Source organism: Petaurus breviceps, unplaced genomic scaffold, assembly GCF_028583685.1.
Source record: "Petaurus breviceps papuanus isolate PSGF00001 unplaced genomic scaffold, PetGlider_PUasm1.0 173, whole genome shotgun sequence".
In the NCBI taxonomy this organism is placed as follows: Eukaryota; Metazoa; Chordata; class Mammalia; order Diprotodontia; family Petauridae; genus Petaurus; species Petaurus breviceps.
Window position 1 is genome coordinate 9420074 of NW_027185759.1, and position 7605 is coordinate 9427678.

The following is a 7605-nucleotide window of genomic DNA, read 5'->3' on the forward strand; positions in this document are numbered from 1 at the left end:
GTGTGTGTGTGTGTGTGTGTGTGTGTGTGTGTGTGTGTGTGTGTGTGTGCTCACATGCACATGAACCCACATAAAGGCAGATGAAAGAAAGAGCCCTGTAGCATCCTGCCTTGGCTAAGAGTGGATTCTCGATTCACTTTAAGATACTAAATTGTAGTCATAATAAATGTGAGTGGGACCAGTCTCCTTCCTGCATAGCAGACATACTGATGTAACCATGGGTCAAAGCCTCCCATGGCAGGGGAAGAAGGGAGAGCTGGGCTCCACCTTGGGGGCAGCACAAAGATTTGACTGATGCTGTCATACAGAAACATGGAAAGATGTCCATGCCCCATGCTCCAGTCTGCCCACGAGGTTGGCACTGACTCCTTTCTTAAGGATCACAGTATCTGAGAGGAACATGTTAATGCACAGAGAAAATTCAAAACTGATGACCAAGAAAACTGTGGCTCCAAGATTCCCACAACAAAGTTTCTCTTTGCACCAAGACTAGAAGGAGAGATTCTGCAGACTGGGACTTCTCAGCAGCTCTGAGGCCACCAGTGCTGGGGCTGCGGGCTGCTCCCTTCAGGGAGTCTCTTCCTGTGTCCCAACTTCCTTTTACTGCAGAAATGACCTTGCTGTCATCTCTGGTGTCAAACCCACTACCCGTAAAACTCCCAAGTGCTACCTGAACCAAATTAAAATGTAATTGGGGCATGCTTAACAAAATTAATAAAAAGAAAAGAAAATGCAGATGATGCTAATTTGTGGTTTTCTAAGCCATTATTCAGCCTACACAGATCGTTTCTGTTTGAGGTTGACACCACTGGCCTGATTGACCCAATTAGACTGCTTTACCTGTTCCATGAAGGCTTCCCTTGGCTGCCACCAGCTCCTGATTTCAGAGGCTAACAGGAGAAGAGACTTAAGTAGGCAGGGAAACACAGAGCCCAGGATTTGCAGACTGACTCCAGCCAGGCTTCATGCTGTCCCATAGCTATCTTCTCACTAGTTGCCTTTCCTCCCAAAACAGAGACCAGGCCTTGGAGGATTTAACCCTTTCACTTCTGAACCCCCAGCCCTAGGGACTCACTGTCCTAACTGAAGACTTTCAATGACTCTCTGCATCTAGGATGATCCCACACATGCTCTAAGTCATCCCCTGACCATCATTTTGACCAGCTGCCTTACCATCACCACTTCACCATTCTCCAGTCCTGGAACCACCAGGAGACTAGAAGTTTATTGTCCACTTCAATAGAGTTCAATGCAATGAACATTTATTAATTTTTATTTCTAACCTTTTGTATGTGTGATGATGGCAACATTGGAAACTTTGAGAGTTCTCACCCCAGAAACAATGAGGAGGTTGGAAAACTCCTCAGAAAGAGATGACAGGGGACCCTTTGCTGACACTGGGTACAACTGGTGCTGATTGTCAACTCTATTGCCCACTTGCAGTTCTGGCTTGCAGATCCAGGGTGGCAATGAGCTCAGGAGGTCAGTCACAAGGGAGCAGAGCCCCTAGCCAAAGTACCAAAGCAGCGAGAGCACTAGTGCATGTACCTGCAAGAGACCAGGGGCCATTCCTCGGTAAAGACCAGAGTACAGTGGCCATACCTCTCCCAGGATCACACCACCTGAAAGCACTAAACACTTTCAGACCCGCAGAACTAGCTCTGGAAACAGCAGCATGAAAAAGCCTGATGCTTGGGACAGTGTCTGAAGTTGTGTCTGAGATGGGATTTGGACCCTAGGTCTCTCTGATTCAAAGTCAAGTGTCCTAACCATTATACCACACTAGCTATCCTTTTGTCCATTCTACATACCATAAAGGAGGCATTCAATACATTTCTGTTGCTAAGTAGGGTCACACAGATAAAAATATCTAAGATGCCATATAAGCCCAGGTATTTTGACCCCAATTTCCATTTCCCCTCCACACCTAGAGGCAGCTGTAGAGGATAGGGGGTAGTGTTGGACCTGAAATCAAGAAGACCTGAATTCAAATCCAACCTCAGACATTTATTAGCTGTGTGACCCTGGGCAAGTCACTTAACCTTGCCTCACTTAGCACCTACCTCTCTAGTCTGTTGTGAAGATGAAATGAGATCATATTTGTAAAGTGCTTTGCCTATTTTAAAGTGCTATATAAATGCTAGCTATTAATTTTTACAAACAAATGCCTTAAAATATCAAAGAAAATGCTGATTTTGGGGGTGGAGCCAAGATGGAGGCATAGAAGCAGGAAAATTCCCTGACTTCCCCCCATAACCACCTCAAATACCTATAAAATATGACTCTAAACAAACTTTAGAGCTACAGAACCCACAAAGTGACAGAGAGAAACAAACTTCCCGCTGAAGGCAGACTGGCAGGCAGACAGAAAGGGTCCATTACAGCCCGCTGGAAGAAGAGCCTAGCCCTGCGGTGAGCCTGTGGGTTTAGCCTCAAGGCAGCCCTGATAAGCCCCAGCTGGAGGGATGTCAGGAGAGTAGATCACCAGCAGCTGTGGTGATTTCCAGAATTATCAACCCATAAATGCCAAAGACAAAGTGAGAGGTCAGTGGACTTTAGGAGAAGAGGGTCCAGGGGTGCAGTCTGGCCTCTGACCCCCAGAGGGAGAAATAGTTGAGACATGGCAGCCATTCAGCCGCCACCACATGGATGCTTCAGAGCTCCTGGCCTGTAAACCATAGCGGGACCAAGTGACCACTCTGAGGGGTAATCTCTCTTGCTTTAACCTGCTTGGATCTGGATAGGGTGGAGGTCCTGGGGTGTTTAACCAAGTGCCACAGCCTGTGGAGGCTTCAGAGAGGGCACCCAACTAATAGCTCCAGTAACTGAGAAAGCCCCAGAAATTTGGGACAAAGCTCTTCCCTCTGGTAGCAGAGTTCTACTGTGGCAAAAAGCTCAAAAGTCACGTAATTGAGTAGCAACATGAGGAAGCAAAGGAAGCAAATCAAGCAGCAATCCAACTTTGGATTCCTTTTTTGGGGACAAAAAGAATCAAAGCATGGAACAGCAGGAAGACAATGAAGTCAGAACTCCTGTGCCAAAAGCTTCTAAGAAAAATATGAACTGGTTACAGGCCATAGAGAAGCTTAAGAAGGATTTTGAAAACCAAATAAGAGAAGTGGAGGAAAAATTGTGAAGAGAAATGGGAACAATGCAAGAAAATCATGAAAAGAGAGTCAACAACCTGACTGAAGAAAATAACACCTTAAAAAATAGACTAACTCAAATGACAAAAGAGGCTCAAAAAGGCAATGAAGAGAATGCCTTAAAAAAGCTGAATTTGCCAGATGGAAAAAGAATCTCAAAAAACTCACTGAAAAGAATGATTCCTTGAGAATTAGATTGGAGCAAATGGAAGTTAAAGACTTAATGAGAAATCAAGATACTATTAAAACAGATCCAAACAAATGGAAAAATAGAAGGCAATGTGAAATATCTCATTGGGAAAACCACTGACCTGGAAAATAGATCCCGGAGAGATAATTTAAAAATTATTGGATTACCTGAAATCCATGATCAAAAAAAAGAATCTAGAAATCATCCTTCAAGAAATGCTCAAGGAAAGTTACCCTGATGTTTTAGAACAAGAGGGCAAAATAGAGGTCGAAAGAATTCACTGATCCCCTCTTGAAAAAGATCCCAAAAAGAAAACTCTTAGGAATATTATAGCCAGGTTCTGGAGTTGCCAGATCAAGGAGAAAATATTAAAAGCAGCCAAGAAGAAACAATGTGAATATTGTGGAAACACAGTCAGGATAACACAGGACCTGGCAGCTTCTACACTGGGGGATCGAAGGGCTTGGAATATGATATTCCGGAAGTGAAAGGAGCTGGGATTAAAACCAAGAATCAACTACCCAGCAAAACTGAGTATCATGCTTCAGGAGAAAATATGGTCATTCAATGGAATAAAGGATTTTCAAGCATTCTTGATGAAAAAAAACAGAGTTGAATAGAAAATTTGACATTCAGATACAAGAAGCAAGAAAAGCTTGAGAAGGTAAACAGGGAAAAGAAATCTTATAAGGAACTTATCAAAGTTGAACTATTTACATTCCTACATAGAAAAATGATCATTGGAGCAGCCAGGCAGCACAGCAAGTAAGAGCACTGACCCCAGTGTCAGGATGACCTGGGGATCGAATCTGGGCTCAGATACTTAGCACCACACCCAGAAATAACTGGCCGTGTAACCTTGAGCAAGTTACTTAACCCCAATTGCTTATAAATATATATATAATATAAAAATATGAAAAACTATAAGTGTAGCTTATGAAACTTTTCTCAGTATGAGAATAGTTGAAGGGAGTATAAATGTGTATATATATATATATGTATGTATACATACATATATATGTCTATATAGGTTTATGTGCATATGAATACATATGTGAGTGTGTGTATATGTGTGTACAGGTATACATAGACAGAGGGCATAGGATCAATTGAATAGGAAGGGATGATACTTAAAAGGTGAAATTGAGAGGTGAGAGAAATATAATGATAGGAGGTAGGGAGAGACAGGACAGGGTAAATTATCTCATATAGAAGAGGCAAGGGAAAACCATTATAATGGAGGGGAAGAATAAGAAGGCAAAAAGGAATGGGTCAACCTTACTCTCATTGAATTTGGCTTAGGGAGGGAATGACATAACCACTAAATAGGGGATGAGAGGGGGAATGATGGAGGGGAGGGCAGCTTTGGGGGGAGGGTAGTTAGAAGCACACACTTTTGAAAAGGGACAAGGTCAAAGTAGAGAACAGAACAAGTGGGCAGTGGGATAGGATGGAGGGAAATATAGTCAGTCTTTCACAATATATCCACTATGGAAATGCTTTGTATAGCTACACATGTACAACCTATATTGAAATGCTTATCTTCCCAGTAAGGGTGGGTGATGAGGAAGGAAGGGAAAGAATCTGGAATTCAAAGTTTTAAAATCAAATGTTTAAAAAATATATCATCATTATTATTATTTCTTTTTTGCACGCAACTGGGAAATAAGATATACAGGCACTGGGGGATGGAGATCCATCTTGCCCTACTGGAAAGTCAGAGGGTACATGGGGGAGGATATAGGAGAGAGCAGATTGGGAGAGGGGGTATACAGTGAGATTGCTGTTTTGGGGTAGTGAGTAGGGGAAAAATGGAGAGAAAATTTGTAACTCAAAATCTTGTGGAAATGAATGATTTAAACTAAAAATAAACATAAATTTTAATTTAATTTAAAAAAGAACATGCTGATTTGGCTTAGAGGACCTTGTCAAGTTCAGGATTTGTCAATCCCTTCATGCTCTGCAATAGACCTGGGCATGTAAGTCCCCGCGTTCCTCACGGAGATCTGACACTCTCCATGAGTCCTACAAAGGTAACAGGGCCCAAAGCCTCATGCAGTGATATTCCCAGCTGCCTTCAGGGTGTGATGATAACAAATTCTCAAACTCATTTACCAGCTCCTACAAGGTCCCCCATGAATCATCCTGACAGTTACCTGTACCTTCTTTACTTCTGGTTTCACGAATAGAGAAAATGTCAATCAGCCTTTGAGGTCTCACAGGTTGTCCCTGATCACTAGTCACTGGACAAAGCTCTCATTTATACAGGACCAAGAGTCCATTCTACTCCATGCAGGCTCATCTTTAATGCTCACAGAAAAACTGGGAGAAAGTAAATATCCGAAGAGTCCATTCTACTCCACGTAGGCTCATCTTTAATGCTCACAGAAAAACTGGGAGAAAGTAAATATCCCCAGATCCATTACTGATATTCATCCAACCAAGTCTTTGCATTTCAATAATGTTATCAATAACTGATCATTGATAGTATTGATTATACACACTACTATATTATACAGTGCTTGAAAGGACACAAAACTAAAATGAAGAGTCAACTTTGGAGGAAGGAAGACCTGGTCTCAAGTCTGCCCAGCTTACTTCATTGGTGTGACTTCACATCTCACTGCCCTCAGACTCTTAATAATTTAAGCAACTCTTTAATGGTCAAAGGCATTGGACCCAGGTCCCTCCGCTGCACCACATTGTCTCTAATAACTGCTCTGTAAATATTTGTTGAGTGCTCCCTAGCTGATCTCCTGGAATAGCAGACAGAGTTCTGGATCAGGAGGCAAGTGGACCTGAATTCCAATCTCACCTTGGACATTTGTTAGCCATGTGACAATGGGCAGATCTCCTAGCCTCTCTGAGCTTCCCTTCTCTCCTCTGTAAGAGGGGGAGAAAAATGCCAGGAGATCCCACCACATTAAGTCTCTAATAAGACAAAATTAGTCAATAGCCATCAGACCTTAAGGTGATATAGACAGGTCAGCTCTAGTTCTTCTTCCTGGATGTGCTATGATGGTCACAGTTGCCTTCCATGCCAGCAGCACAATGGGGAAGGCTGGGGGGCCCAAGGAGCCTGTCACTGGGTCCACATTTTCTATGGATGGAAAGCATCACCCTGCAAAGTCTCCCTGAAATATTCTCACCAAGTCTGAGGAATGTGGTTTGTTTGGAGAAGTCATGCCTGGGGCCGGCATCACTGCTCAGTAGGTTTGCCACATCATAATAAACAAATCAAGTTTGACTCCGTGGCTGGGGCTGGGGCCAGAAGACAGGGAGGAAACAGCAAGGATCATGGATTGAAAGCTGGAAGGGCCTTTAGAGGTCATGAGGTCCAACCCCTCATTTTACAGATGAGGAAACTGAGGCCCAGAGGTGGTGGTAATGGGCCCAAGTTCACACAAGTAGGAAGAGGCAGAGCTGAAATTGGAACCCAGGTTGTCCCATTCCTGCACTCTTTGTATTGCTCCGTGCCTCATCTCACTGCTTGGGGTTTTTGTGAGGCAGGGGCTTCCATCAGGACAAGAGTCAGAGGGGTTCTGAGTGGGAGAGGAGTCCAGCTCTCTTCTGGAGTTAGGTTTGTCTTCTGAAGACTAGTTCCGCCATCTCTCAGCTCCATTTTCTCCAGCTGATCCGCACACCCAGCGTGCCCTCCTACCTCCTCCAAGAAGCCTCGCCCAACCCTTCTTCGTTCCACTGCCCTCCCTCTGTTCACTCCGATTTATCCTGTACAGAGCTCAGTGGTGTATATTCAGTGGCTTGTGTTCTCCACCATCAGACTGTGAGCTCCTTGACAGCAGGGTCTGTCCTTTGCCTCTCTTTGTGTCCCTAGCACTTAGCATAGCACCTGGCACTTAGTAGGCATTTCACAAGTGTTCATTGATTGACTCATTGATAGAAGTGCTTCCGGCCTCTCCCCTGCCCTTTGCTCCTCTCCCTGTGCCTCCCTACTCTTCTGTCTTCTCTTGGCTCAAGAAGGGTGGTGTGGCCTGATTTCCACCTGTTGAGAGGAATAATGAAGAATATGGGAAAGAAGCTATTTGAAAGCTGGACCAAAGTGAAATGGCCACTGGACCAAAAATTCACACACTTAGCAGACTTTAAAAAGAGTAACTCAGCCTGTGACTCTGTCTTCCAACATTCAAGAAAAATGGAGCAAATAATCCTCTCTCTCTGTCTCTGTCTCTCTCTGTCTCTGTCTCTCTCTGTCTGTCTGTCTGTCTGTCTGTCTCTCTCTCTCTCTCTCTCTCTCTCTCTCTGTCTCTC